The sequence below is a fragment of the Hylaeus anthracinus genome, unplaced genomic scaffold, assembly GCF_026225885.1.
Source record: "Hylaeus anthracinus isolate JK02 unplaced genomic scaffold, UHH_iyHylAnth1.0_haploid 0, whole genome shotgun sequence".
Taxonomy (NCBI): domain Eukaryota; kingdom Metazoa; phylum Arthropoda; class Insecta; order Hymenoptera; family Colletidae; genus Hylaeus; species Hylaeus anthracinus.
In genome coordinates, this window is record NW_026533254.1 from 21,596,530 (window position 1) to 21,611,408 (window position 14,879).

At 46.0% G+C, this 14,879-nt stretch overlaps 1 protein-coding gene across 1 annotated transcript in view; it reads right to left on the reverse strand.

Moving 5' to 3' along the window:
• The window catches only part of LOC128886277 (circadian locomoter output cycles protein kaput), a 129,769-nt gene that overhangs the window by 41,276 nt on the left and 73,614 nt on the right, over positions 1-14,879 (reverse strand). The gene's annotated exons all lie outside the window — the stretch shown is intronic.

The following is a 14,879-nucleotide window of genomic DNA, read 5'->3' on the forward strand; positions in this document are numbered from 1 at the left end:
TGGGAATACATTATCTCGGCCATTTGTACCGGTCCCCGAGTTTCCATGTTCCGTGCTCCGGCGGCTTCATGAACGCGTTGATGGTCCGGCGTTTGTGCTTGTCGTTCCGCAAACAGACGAAAAAACTGCTCCGCGCCGGCGGGGAATCCCGGCTCTCAAGGATCGCCAGCCACGAACGCAAGTCATGGGAGTCATGAACGCGTAAGCGCTCAGGGCTCGGGGTCGCAATAGTCGTTCCGACTTGCGAGCCACTCGGCTGACTTCTGTCATCAATCGTTCTTATTCCATTTGTCTGAGCGTCTAAGGAGGATAGGCCTTGGACTCTGGCGAAGGATAGATAGGGGTTGTCTTTGGAGGAGTTTATTTAAAACTCTGGGGGTCGGGTTGCAGATCTATTAGGTGTGAGTGTTGATTAAATCCTTAGATCTAGGGCTACGAATGCAAGCCATGAAGAGTGGTCGCGTTCTCTGTTTAGGATAGAAGAGATGGTTCTGAATCCTGAGCTACCTAAGCGAGCTACATCATAGTTGAGAGTTATCTCAGCCAGTTCGTGGGTCAATTGAACTCAAGTTTAATCAAAGATCCCTCTTGTGAACTCTATTTACATCTCTAAGTCTAGGACAGGTGACTATTCCTCTTCTACCAGGCCCCAGTAAAAAAAAAAAACTGACCCTGTCTTACCAGGTTACGCTACTTACTTGAACCAATTTACTTCGCCTGAACATTTTTTAGCTCCATCCCCAGGATAAATGGATTCTCCTGGAAAGAAGACTCACGGCTCCAGAGAGACATTTGCCTCAACAACGGGTAACTGGTCGTATCATAACAATTCCAGAACGACCGAGCAAGCTGTTCACTGTCGCGAGGTTGTCTCTTGCAACCCTCGTCCCAAGCCGTCTGTCGCTGATCATCGAGGATCGTTTCGCGATCAAACTACGCGTCATCCTTCTGATTTTATCGAATTTAATTAGCAAACGAACCGGCCAGCCAATGACCGTGACTGGCTCACTCGGACCGGCAGCCTGCGGCCATTAAATTTCGATTAATCCGTCTTGCTCTTCCCTTGTGTGTAATTATTTTGTCCCGTCGGAAGAGGATCGGCGGAGTTTCGTGGCGGGATAGGGCTCCGGGCTGGTCGTTCGAGTTACCCGCATTGCTGGGTATTTATTTGAGGGCTCATCTGGAACATTCTTCGGGAATGTTCCACTTAGGATTACTTGACCAGGTCAATTCTCAGTCTAAGGTTTACAGAGGCTAGCATCTGCTTATAATTTGACTATTAATCAACTCTTTGGGTACTTCATAGTTCGTTATTTGACATTTGTGTAATTTAACAAACGAGGATACCAGGAGTCTAGGTGTAGGATAGCTAGGAGTTGGTTTTCGAGAAATTTGACTGAACCTCTAAATGTAGGATGGTATAGAAGTCTATCAGCTGTTTATTCAAATCTCTAGGTCTAGAGAAGCCTCTTTTCACAGTGGTTGAGGTCTCCCAGAGCCCCAGGGAGATATTTCCGTTACTAATTCACCCAGGATGAATTTCTAGCTTCTGATGGACTATACCAGTTTTCCAAGCGGACCTACTACATCTCCCTCTATCACCAAACAATCCCACACAACCTGTTCACTTACTACACAACCACAAATCCACCGTTTCATAGTTTCTAAACGTCACTTAGGATTTCTAGGATGGCCTGTTTAATGGGACACCCAGTAGGATTGTCACGGGTGGCATATACGTGTCAGACGTTAATAAACGAGCGAGCCGCGATCGGTTTAATTTTCTCAGTTCAAATAACGACGCTTCCGTTTATTATTGCGAGCCGGTGCGGTGTATTATTTCCGAGCGAGAACGCGCGAGCGGTAAGCAAAGGAAGATGCGGCGTCGATAAAATCTGTAATTGCGATGCCGCTATTAGCCGATGGCTCCCTGCGCCGCGCTGGATCCCGCATTAAAGTCTGCAAACCAAGCATCCCGCGTTTTTTGCATCGCGCCGCGTGCGCGCGCGCGCATGATAAAGACACGACACTACACGCTCTATCATTAGACTGCAGCGTCGAATTTCGTGTGCCCGATCGCGCTGGCTTCGATGCCTAATTAATCGCGACAGATTACGCGCTGGATTTTCATCGGCCGACAGTTTTCGCTGAAAAAGGGTTCCACGTGAATTGTGGCGCGAACAAAGATGGAAACCAGAGCTTCCGATGGTTTGTAACCGTGTGTCATTCTTATTGAGAAATTCAAAGTAGATTTGTTATCGGTAGATGTACGTCATTGCAAACGTACCTACAAAAATTGAATTCAAATAAGAATTTATTTTGCAATTTTACTCTGCAGATATTATAATATGAATTTCACTATCAATACTTTTTTTATATTATTGCATGGTGTATGCGTTTAGTAGTTTCTTGCACTTTCAAATTTCTTATAAATGCATGAAAATCCGTAGTTTAGTTATCGGTATTTTCGACGTAAATATGATTAACGTAAAATGAACGAAATATTGCTTGAAAACAGATACAACAGGAAATTATATAAGCTTCTGTGTATAAGTAATAAATTGCGAGCAGGTACAGTAGAAGTGTCATCCAAAGGTCCTTTTTATAAATTAAATATACGTCTCAATTATGAACATTACAACACTGTAAAGCAAACAGTCCACAGTGTGGACCAGTGTGATCGATTCGAGGAACCGTCCATCGAAGGGCGGACGGTCGATCATCGTTCGAGGACCAAAAAGAAAGGTTGGACGAAGAAAGCGTTCCGTCTGGGAGCTGAACGCTCTTCACGAGCTCGCTCGCCGCGTGCAGCATGATTCGATTACACAGTTCAAATGAAATTTGTAATTTAATTAGTTTCGTAGTACCATCGAGGCGTACTTTTTGCCTTCTTTTAGAGCTCGCGTGCTCCGTTCATACACGTGAGCCAGCCGTCGGGCTGCCGAATTCAAATTAACCCCCAGGCCAGCTCTCGTAGCAGCAATTTTCTTTTCCCACTCTGTCATTCCTGATAAACCGTGCATTATGCTCGAGCAGCGCGGGATCTCGAGCGGCCCGCAGCTAAAGGAGAATGAAGAGATAACAGAATTAGCCATATTAATCAGGAAACGGGCCGCTCCCCCTGCGTATCGTAATGAAAGACCGCCCAGAAGACATTACCCGCTGCTTTTTCGACCGAAAATTGGCGGATTTGCGTGTTTCGGAAGACGTTGATCTCGACCAGAGACTATCAACGCTCGGAATCGACGAAATTTCGACGAAAACATGTGTCAAGTATCAACCCCTTAACGCGAGGCTCGGAAATCCGCTCGATTCTCTCCGAGACTTCAAGGCTCAATCTGGAACGTTCACGAATTTTTTTAAAGAATAGAAATAAATGTAGGAACAGAAAACTCTTTGACCTATCAATTTCAAATTTGACACAAAAATTCATTAATGATTCATCTATCTACAAGAATTATTTTATGTACATTTAATTGATATTGTTGTAATAACAATTACCCTCATGGCTACTTCATCAAGTCAATACTTATTATTATTCCCCGGCTGATATTCCCTGTTACATTACGCTTAAATTATTTGTCATTAAACGGACGAAAAATAACGAAACAAGTCCAGCCTCATCTGGGTTGATAACTACTCTGGTTTGAGCACACACTAGGCAGATGCGGCTTAACGCTCAAGGCAGCTCTATCCTGCAGCTGCCTGTTTACTGTGAACTTGTCCTGCGAAACACTGTTTCTAACGAACTTCTAGATTACCGTTTTTGCGACTGATTACGATAATATCTACGGGCTCGTTAGTGCAGCGAAGAACTGGCCTGTGAAAACCAGGCCGAAGGTTTGTTAATGTCTCCCGCATGGGACAGTGGGCGTGGTTTCGAATAGATTGGTGATGCTCTTCTTTAATCAGCTACTTACGCCGATGTGTCTATAAAATTTACATAAGGAGGTTTTCTGCAGGGAAATTCACTTTCGTTTTGCCACAGTTCGTATCGAAGGAAAGGTGAGTAGGAAGATTATCTGCTACAGAAACGATCGCTCGCATGCGGTCATTCGAATCACTCGCGCAAGCGACACCTTCGATTCGCATTAACACATTCGCGACCGGCAGATACTTTGCGTTTCGAGTACTGACGAAAATAATAAAATTCTGTAGCTGGACACCGCAAATTTCTATCGTTTGGACGAAGATAAAAATTTCAAAATATGTTTTCAAATATCGATGTTATAAATATGTAGTGTGTAAAATAAAAAGATTTTCATAATTTCGTCATAAACAAAAATAGAATTTGAAGGGACGTAAATTCACGTCAGAGTGTTCTTTTATTAAAACAATTAAAAATTTTTTTAACAGAATCCAGTGTAAAAATTCTGTTCTAAAATAGACTAAAGAAGAGTTAAAACCTAGCGATCGATCCTTCGTCGCTTAATGTAGAAAATTCAATTGAAAATCATTGGAAGATGAGGGATCCATTCTCGAGAAGTAGATTTTCGTGGTATCGTGTCGAGGGTTCGAGACGTCGTTATTCCAACGCGCCAACGTTGGAGTTGTTTGAGTTAGGGGGTTGCAAGTTATCGCCGGGCTAAATCAGCTCGCAATTAGCGAGCGAAACCGGAAACAGGCATACCGCGATACCGCTCAAATTCAAAATTTCATTAATTAATGTCGCCCCTGTATTTTTCTTTTTTATTCGCCCGCGTCCACCACCCTCGAACACGCCCGTTTGCAACGTTTACGATATACTTATTACGGCTCGGCTGTGCGTCGTTCCCTTTATTCGCATGCTTTCGTGCGTTTCACGTTAATTTACTTCCTAATAATATTAACATGGAGCACTTTATTGCAAACTGTACAACGAGGGGGAGTACGATACAGAAATAAAAATGAATGATTAACACGACATGTTCGAGCTGACTACTTTATGTGGAATAAACAGAATTTCAAATTTCACACTTAATTATGAATATTTACTCGAATTAAACAAAATTGGACGAGAAAAGAGTTCTTTTGTATAGAAGAAAAATAAATAAAGAACAACTTAAAAAAGTAAAATACAATGAATAGATGCAAAACTTCCGCAATTCCACAATTGGTAGTAAATTATTTTACATTTATTTTGTTCGTTGCGTTTAAAGAATAGACCGAGAGTGTCTAATCTTTCCGTAGCGTTGTGAGGCCGCCATTTTGTAGAAACTTGGCGGTGCGAGCGCGGATTTCAATTGCTCCTGACAGGGTCGAGGTGGAAGAAGAAAGCCGATCGTTTTGAAGAATCGTGGCGTCGCCACAGGTAAGAAACATGTTTCAGGGTTCTAAGACACTGGAAACCTTTCGCGGTGGATCGCAGCACGGACGCGGATCTACAGCTAATCCACTTATGGTATCCGATGTCGAATACACCGGCCGGTGTTCGGTTTCACCGTAAATAACGAGGCGAGCCGGCTAATTCGCAAATCTTCTCAAAGCGCGAAATCCGATGTGAAAGGCATGGATCCGCTGTTCGCGAAACAGAGAACGCGTCGCAGAATGAACTTTTAGGGGCTCGTTCGCGGATTACCACTAGACGACTGTACTCCCGGAGCTATCGTCCATCACTGACAACACGGTTCCGTTTCGCGAACATAACTGTGCACGGAGAACCAACAATTCCACAGCACCCAAAGACATGTACAGATCTCTGGGATTGTTTGACTACTTGAGGTGAAGCTAGGATTGGCATTGTGACTCCGTTTCAAAGAAGTACCAATGGTCCAAGAGTCTAGATCCTCACCATTATCAAAGATATTTATAGACTTATAGTGTAAGACGTTGCAACTCTGAGCTTTAGTTCCCTAGAGTCAGCAAGAATTATTTTTGACGTACCAATGCCCCAGGTGTCCAAGAACCTACAATCACTAAAGACATTGGGATATCGCGATGTATTAAATTTAATTTAAGCAACGTCTTCATGAAGTGAACGTAACATTCTGCGGTGTACTTACGGCCACGAGTGAGGAATCCCAGCGCCTGGAAGCGTCAGGGTGGTCCGAAATCGAGGAACGCGATGTTACCTTACACCTCGGCCGCGCGACGCGCCACGCCGCGTCGGATATATACGCGCCACCAATACGCATCAACTGCGCGACTCGCCGTCGTAAATACGAGCCCAAAGACATAGGGGCTCGTTATTATGATGCTAATGAGCGGTCCGCCCGCTGGAATCCGCTTGGGGACCCGAGTGGGATTCACGAGGCCCGCGGTGACGTGACGCGATAACGCGGGCCGTGAATTTTTCTGGAGAAGGAGGGCCGAGGGAAGGGCGCTGGGATCGGCTGGCGGGGCCCAGGTGTCCTGCCAGAGGGCACGCGTCTACTCTGGAGACTCTCCGACTTCGGAGATCAGAATTCTCCGTGGACTAGGCCTTCTTTATCGAACGAACGAATTGGAAGTTGCACTCGAAGAGACTCTTTGCTCTTGGTAGACTCAGGGACAAATGTTAGTAGAAGGAATAAAGATGGTGAAAATTACAACTTACGTGTACTGAATACGAAATACGCGACGCAAATAAAATATAAAAAGAACATGGGAGTGGGATGTAGTACAAGTGGAACGCCAATAAAATATAAAAAGAACGTATTGGGATCAAACCTCCGAATTAGTGGCCAGTTCCGCGGAATTCCAAATCGCCGAAAGCACCGGCATTAGAAAACGAATGCACGAAGGTGGAGCAGCGTTCGCAGGGGTGGAACGGAGGGTACGGCCGGAGAGGAGAGATCATCTGCATAATGACGAGCCCCAGCGGAACGCGGAGCCGCCATTTATTTCCAGCGATTGCCGTGCATCTGGATTGGGGAGTCCGACAGCGAGACCGGGTTTATGAGCGGGCTGATTGATCCCTTCGCGACCGATATCGATCGTTATCGATCCTCCATGCGCCGGGGTCGGAGGATGTTTCTTTAATTACGCGCCAGATTGCGGACTTTCCGGGCAGAGTCTTCCAAGAACCGTATCCGCGCGGCCATTTTCGTCGAACCGCTCGCGAATGGACGGAAAATCGATCGCTCTTGGGTCGCCAGGGGTTTTGTTGGAACCTTTTTCGGTTGTCCAAACGAAACTACTTGCTGGAAACGACGCAGGAACCAGGCACAATGGAGTATCCATTATTCCAACGCTATAGTACAGGGTGGCAATCCGCAAACTTTTTTGCCTCTGCGTCGGACTCGATAAATAAAAGTTCCCTGTTCGTTGGTAATTTCTAACGTAATGGAATTCGAATTATTTGTTAAAGATGTTAATGCGACGAGGAATTTTGTTTAATAACGTGTGAGATACGTGGCACGAGTCAGACACGTCGTGTGAACGTGGACAAGGGACTTTATACTTAACTATGGCACGTGTGGTCCCACAGTAAACCGTGGGCAAGGGGTTAAACGAAACGCCTGTATTTAATAGTTGCAAGAAATTGAACAACCTGATGAGAAGTTTACCAGTAAGTCTTTACTGTTGAGTTGAATTCTAGAAAGATTCTTTGCCTAGCTGTGTTCAAAAATTGATAGAAATTTAAAAAACATGGGTTTCCTAACATTTTATATAGGACGTTTCCTGAAAGAGAAAAAATAAAATAAATATCAATAATACCAAATAAAATGAATTTAATGAACACCTTTCTTGGGATCCAGAGATAGCAACCCCATACCCAAAGTGCTTAAGACTCCAAGCTTAAACACGAGGTGCCAAAGAAAATCTCCCAATTCTTGGTCTAGTTAAAAAGAATTAACTTGGTCTTATTTTTCGACGGGCGAGCACCCATCGACATCGACATCGGGCTCGATCTCCGCTTGTTGAGAGCAGCTTCGATAATTCCAGCTAGGACAGGCTGGCGCACGCGCCTCCGGCCGGAAGTACTTAAATCCATCATGGCGTCCACCGGAAACCGCCTGAGTCACTCGCGTAATCGTACCTCCTCCCGATGTATCGATTTTCCTGGACGCTTCTGCGAGGCCTGCTTCGGCCGACTTCTCCTTTATCTCGACTCTTTCGCTCGTGCTTATTTCCCGCCGGGCGAATCGACGTCTGCGCGGAACTCCAGACCACCCTGATGGTTGATGGAACTCCTGTTGTCGTAAATTTTCAAACGATTCATACCACCCGATCTTTGAGGGGAGCCTCGGACTAGCTCCAAACGATATCCGGACAAAAATATCGAACGGGTAGGGCTGTAACCTCAAGAGAGATCGCGAGAGGCTTGGAGGGATTTGTGGAGGTTCTCAGATTTATTTAAAGACACCTGGTATATGAAAAATATTTAGGATGTAACCTCAAGAGAGGTTGTGAGAGGCTTGCAGAAATTTGTGGAGGTTCTCAGATTTATTTAGAGACACCTGGTACATTAAAACTATTTAGGTTTGTGTAATAAGTTATGTTATTTACTACTAGTGCCATGCACAAGGCAGGATCAGTTAAGCAAGCCTCACCCACAAGTGCAACTATTAGCACTATCCCAAGATGGGCAACTCGAGCCATCAAGTCTTCCAAAATAGGATAGTGCAACATACTGGGCAAGTCTCTTAAACAAACCTCAGCCATGAGTGCAACTGGACCTCTATCGCAGGATGGGAAACTCGAGGCATTTTACTCCAGCCATTTTACTCGAATCAAAACACTTACAGGGAGTTCTATCACGAATCATACAAAGAGCGACACTACTCAGCTTGAAGAACCAGCTCGAGCCACTCGTGTACTAATAAACAAACGAATAATTGAATTGAAAGTACCAGTTACGGTGGCCCAGAAAAAATAATTGCGAGGATGCAGAAGTGGCTTATCAGAATTTTCGTGGAATCTCGGTCGCCCCACTTATTCGCAAACCGATCGTATCGTATAATTTCGGCGCAGTGTAATTGCATACCGAGACGCGTGTACGCGGACTGTTGATTTATCGCGAGACTTCTGGTTACGTTTCAGCCTCCGTCGACGTGTCTTTTTCAGGGTGTACATGCTTCTTGCAGACGAACTTTACTTTGTCCGACGAAATTCTTGGAAGAACAGGGGTAGCACAGTGTCGTTTACGCAGATGACGTTTAATTTATAATGACGGAATAAATCGTTCTAGTCAACATATAGCTATCGTAATCTATCTTTAGTAGTTGCTCCTCAATCAAGTGAAAGTTTCTTTACTATTTCACCGAAACCCCTATTCGTCAAATACACCGATCAGGACTCGACGATACGAAAGTAGAGGCTCATTTGCGTTTCCTACTTCGAAGGATTCCTCGAATGACTCCCTTCGAATGACAGTTTTCAACTGCTCGACAAATTCGCCGCTAATTTATCAGACCGAGTCGGCTTCGGTGTATTCCGTGCCGTGAGACCACGCGAAGGCTGCCAACGGCTATGATTCCCGATCAGGAGCAACGATTAATCATTAAAAATGACTGGAGGGAGCATTACGCCGGGGTCGTTCGAAAGCCTCGAATCGTAGATTCAGGGAGGATCGAAGGTAACAATAAGAAGAGAGATACAACGAACACGCCCCGGGTTAGTTTATCGTCAGCGTAGAAGGAAGAAGAAGGCACCAGGGTGGTCGTTTCAGGCCACACGAGATCGATAAAGTCTGCCACCGAGAAGGTTCACCGCAACCCTCCTCGTAGGTTAACTCTGCCAGTCAATTGTTCTCTAATCGTAAACTCCTGGAATGGTTTTCGTCCCTAAAAATCGATCCTGCCCTCCGTCGCGCAAAAATGTTATAATTTCTTTTCCAGACGCCATCTTGAAATAATTATTTTTCATTATTTTTAGAACCACTAGAGTTCGTAAGAAAATATAAATTGTAGTAAAGCTCGTGTTGTAAATAGGTACCCGTGTTGAGTTTAACCGTGTCTAGAATAGTTCAAGCCCAGAAAAAGATAGCCATCGCAATTTAAAAGCCCCCTGATCAAGATTCTGATATCCTTCTCTGCATGTGAGTCAACCTCAACGAATTCCTCAGTCCTCTCGAATTATCAATTTTTAAAATGAAGATAAGAAACACAATAGACATCAATAGAAGGACTCCAATACTTTCCCAAGCGACCAGACTGGACAAGGATGGCGATGTTTCCAGTAGCCGGTGAATTACGGGAAAGCAGAACGATGAAATCAGCTGAGCATGCAGCGCCACGTGCCAGGCGTCCACGGAAAGGGGAATTCCCAAGAAATATAGACCCAACGACAGGGGTCAGCGCCATTTTTAACCAGCGGTTCCCGTCCCGACTCGCCGCACGATGAGATCTATAAATCCTTCCACGGGATCAAGGCGGGCTGCCTTGCCCAGGGATCAATCGCGGCGCTCGATTGATATTAATGACACCTTTTAACCCCTTGCCCGGCTACCGAGCTCCCAGCAAATCGAGGAGTCGTCCGGACAACCGACATAAATCTTCGTATTGGATTCTGAGGATTCCAGAAATACCAGTCTAATCTACAAACATCTAAGTGACAGGATAGTGAATTGGATTAGAAGCCTGGGAGCGTCTGCGGAGACTAACTGGCCCAAGTTTGGGCTGCAATAGTTAAATCAAGTACCAGTTTCTGGGATACTAAAGAAACGTATGGATGTGTTTTAGGGTCGAGAGTTAAAGGTACTCAGAGATGCCCCAGGTGGCTTGTGGCATAGGGCTCAAGGATAAACGGAGATAAACATTACCCCAAGTGTCTCGAGTCCTGGGGTCATAGGACCCAATACTAAATGAAACTACGGATATCCCAAGTGCCTAAACAAATCCTAAACAAATCCAAATGTCTTGAATCCTATGATTTAAGGCTCAACGAACGTGGACCCACGTGGCCATTGGGTCCTAGTGCCCATGCCCTGTAGGACCTAGTGAACATTCTTAAGGAATCTGTTATACAGTCTCGATATCAAGTACACTATGGAACTCAAACTCCGCTCTTGGATCCTGGCATTTTTCAGTCCCAAAGGTCCCTCTCCAGCTGGAGGCCGAACGGGCCCACCAAAGCTAGCAGAAATTCGATCAAGGATAGATTGACCGGGACGGGGCCGCACGCCAATCAACATTAGCAGAAATGTATTCATGCCACGAATCATTTAATGGCCCTAATGAAATGCGCTGGTAATTACAGTGTGTGCCGGGAGTCATTCATATTGCATGAGAGGTCCGAGCGGGCAGCGCGAGGTGATGCATGCCGCCTCGCTGTCGCTACATTGAAACACATGTTGCGAATTTCTAATGGCGCCGCGGCGATGTCAAGTCGTTCTTCCTTCGTTTTCTCCTAGCGCGGCGCACGCCACCGGCCGGATAGTGTTAATCTGTTAATTACATATGCGCTTCGGCGGTGCCGGTTGACTCAGACCGCAGACCTAGCCGTTAAGATGAGTTTGCTATCGGACGATGCGGAAACATTTTGGCGTGACAGTCCTTCCGCATAGCGGGGGACTGATTTTGGTTTCCAGGTGATATTGAACTAACATTGGAATGTCAAGGCTAGGTACCCTACACCAATGATTGAAGAGTATGTCCAGAGCCTAGTCAGGATTACAAAGGTAAATGCCATTTGTGACTACAGGAGACAATTATTATCTTTTCAATGAAACATTGACTAGCTATGACTTCACTTACAGGAAGTCCCAGCTCTTTGAGTTCTCGAGTCTTCCATGTTCGTGAGTATTCGATGAGTCGATGGACACTCAGTACCCACGAAAGAGCGTCATCCCAGCAGAGTCATTAGCCAGGAGTCACCCGGTTCGATCAATGCTTTTCGATCGAAATGCTTTTATTCCAGCCACTTTGTCTTTGTCCGTCTCCGCGTACCTGGCACGTGTGCCTTTCTGGAATCGTAACAGCGTCCCCCACGGCCACCGTACCTACGGGATACCGCCCTTTTCGTATAATTGCTTTGTTTATCGTCCCCAATCAGGACGCCGCTATTAGCATATACGCGGGCCGCGTGTTCCACCGTCAGCTCACCCTTTTCTCCGTCCTTTTTCCTCCCGTTCCACCGGCGATCCTTCTTCGTGGTTTCGTCGGCCTCCGTAAAAAATCCACGGCCGAGCCAGTGGGCGCGTCCTTCGACGACATTTTCGGCACTCCGCGGCTCGATATCTGGCCACTAAAGTGGCGGTTGGAACGCTGCATTCGATTCGAAGCCTCCACTGAAGACTCACCCTGGGTGTTTAAAACCTAGGTGTCCTATTTGCAAGTCCGACATAGCCCAGATGTTTTATTGTTATGTCTCAACACCAAATTGGTAGATTCCATATTCTTGCTCCGGGAATAAGTCTGAACCCTAGATGTCCTATGCCTAGAGTCTAATTATCTTAATTGTAAGTATGTACAATTCTGAGTCTTCGAGCCTCAATCCTGAGCTTATCCTGTATCCTGATCCTGAATCTAGATGTCTTAATCTTACATGTCCAAACCAGTCACCGGAATCCTGAATCTCACATAGCCAAAGGACAACGATTCCTCAGGCCTAACCTCCAAAGTTTTTACGCTTCCACCCATAACCACCCCTTGCAGGGGGTCTACCGCAAAACCATAATATTTCAGAGGCAGTTTTATCGTCCACTTTCGACGTCTCTTCGAAAAAAAGCTCAGCGATGCGGCATGCACGCGTCGTCCCTCACCGTTTCGCGGCCACGGAGCTGGTTCGTGCCACCGCCAGAGAACAATTAACATTTTCATAGCGTGACGCATTTCGTCGCCTCCGGCTGTTCCTCGTTTTTCAGCGCTTCTCCGGCGATTCCTGGGATCTCGTTCGCGGCGTCGCCCGAATCAATTCCTCGCGCCGATGCATATTTATGAGCTCGGTTCTTCCATCCATTTCCCCGGTCGATACTCGCGAGATCCTTTCTGCTGGCTTGCTGAATAATTGAGTCGTTCGGAGGTGTAGTCTCCTCGTGAATTTTTCTACGTGTGTCCATTCGTTCGACCACTTCGATACGGTGTATCTGTGAATGAGGGAGTCGATGTTCGACGCCCTGGCTGGATTAATCTCGAGGAATGGCGTGTTATCAGCTCTGATCCGCAACTTGGTCTTGAAGGGGCATGCGTAGCTCGGGAAGGGGAGGAGCTTAACTTCAGACGTCTGTCTCTTTGTCAAAAATAAATTTTTTTTTTAATCGATTCAAGTAAAAGTTCGATTTATTCTTGCTCTTTAAGGAACATCTTTGATTTTTAGTTTCAAAAATGAATCCTGTGAAAGGTGTGGTTGGTATCGCAAACCACTGCACCGAAAATATGCAATTTCTAAATTGGTGGAATAATTTTTTTAATCAGAAAGAAATCTCAAAACTTAACCCGTTTTAACCACTTCTAAAGCTCCAGGTTCTAAAGCCCCCAAGGAGCACTTATCCAGGACCCTGTTACTCCATTGATCTTTAATAGTCCTCCAAATAAGCATGAATGTACAGGAGATACAAGAGCATATGCGTTAAAGCTTTCTGAATATTAAACTCGGACTTCCAGCCACCCATTTCGCACGATTATTGATGGTTCGACGATTCCGTGTTTCACCATGATTACAAAGTATTCCCTGGCAACCCCTTTGATCACGAATTCATGGGCCAGCTGATGCAGGGAGTAAGACGTTCTCCACGGGTGTGTAGGCGGGAGGAATCAAAACACTTCGAGGTGATTCAGCAAGAAAGCCTGGCCGAAGTCGAACACAAGGTGTGACGAACGAAGAATGACATGGTAAGCTGGTTATCGCGACAAGGCGAGGCGCGATTAGCACCGCTTTTATTCCTGCAGCTGCATTGGCAACCCTGCGGAGCCCTAATCGAACTGGAATTGACACGTGCTGGAGTGAAATTGACCAGGTGGTATCGAAAGCCGTCGTGAAAGGAATACCAACTACGGAGAGCTGTTTCTATCACGTGTAAATTCATTTTAGAGCGCAAAAGTTTTCACCAGGGCGTTTCTGAGTGGAGAGCTCCCTTGGGAAAGGAGGGGATAATCTAAAGGGATCATGTGAAAAACTCAAATCCTACTAATACATTACGTATTTACTGCGGAATTTTTGGAAGAATTTGAAGCAGCCTTCTATATTTTTGGAGGAGGTAGGGCGCAAGAAGGGAGGGGGCCCCAGATAAACTTCCTCAAGCACCTAATCTTATTAATACACTATCCATTCACGATCATGAAATTACTGGAAAAATGTATTCCGGCTTTCTTTTCCTATGGAGGGGACAGGGGGACAAGGAGGTTTTTCGAGAAAGGGGCAATCGCGTCGTCAGGCCCAAAGTAGCGAAACAATGCGAACGGAATATCGATGTTGTCCAGGTATAGACGGTGATCCGTTGAATTCGCGCGATTTGCCATATTCCTAATCGCGGTCCCCTTTGACGGCGCGATTCTTCTCGCCGCGAGAGCCAGAGCTATACAGGTCGTTTCACGGTGATTCCAGTTCCCGGGTCCGAAGGGGTGCGTGGCCTGAAAGACGATCACGGTCGCTGGCGTCCCGCCGTGTCGGGCCCTCGTGTTACCTAGAGGCCTTCATTAGACTGACACTGATGGCGAATCGCCGCTACGAATCACGTAATCCCGCCGGTGCCCTCTTTCATTTGGCAGATCGAGGGCCAGTCTCGTTCGCTCGTCTCCTTCGTCGTGATTCCACGGCCGTTTCACTTCAGGCGCAGTCTTTAATGAAAGGGTTCTTACGGCAGAACGGAGAACAAGAGGGAGGCCCAGAGTACACCGGTCCGATTCCTTTCTCGCGGCTGCGTCCCCCCTAGGATGAACGTCGATGCTTCGTTTCCTGGGCGCCACTGAGAGAGGAAAGTGTGCTTGGAGAGAACTATCATTTATGTATGACAAACGCCTCACCTAAGTTTAAACAACATGTATCAACAAGCAAAAACATTCAGAGGTAAAAACTACCGCTGGCCACTGAGAGAGGAA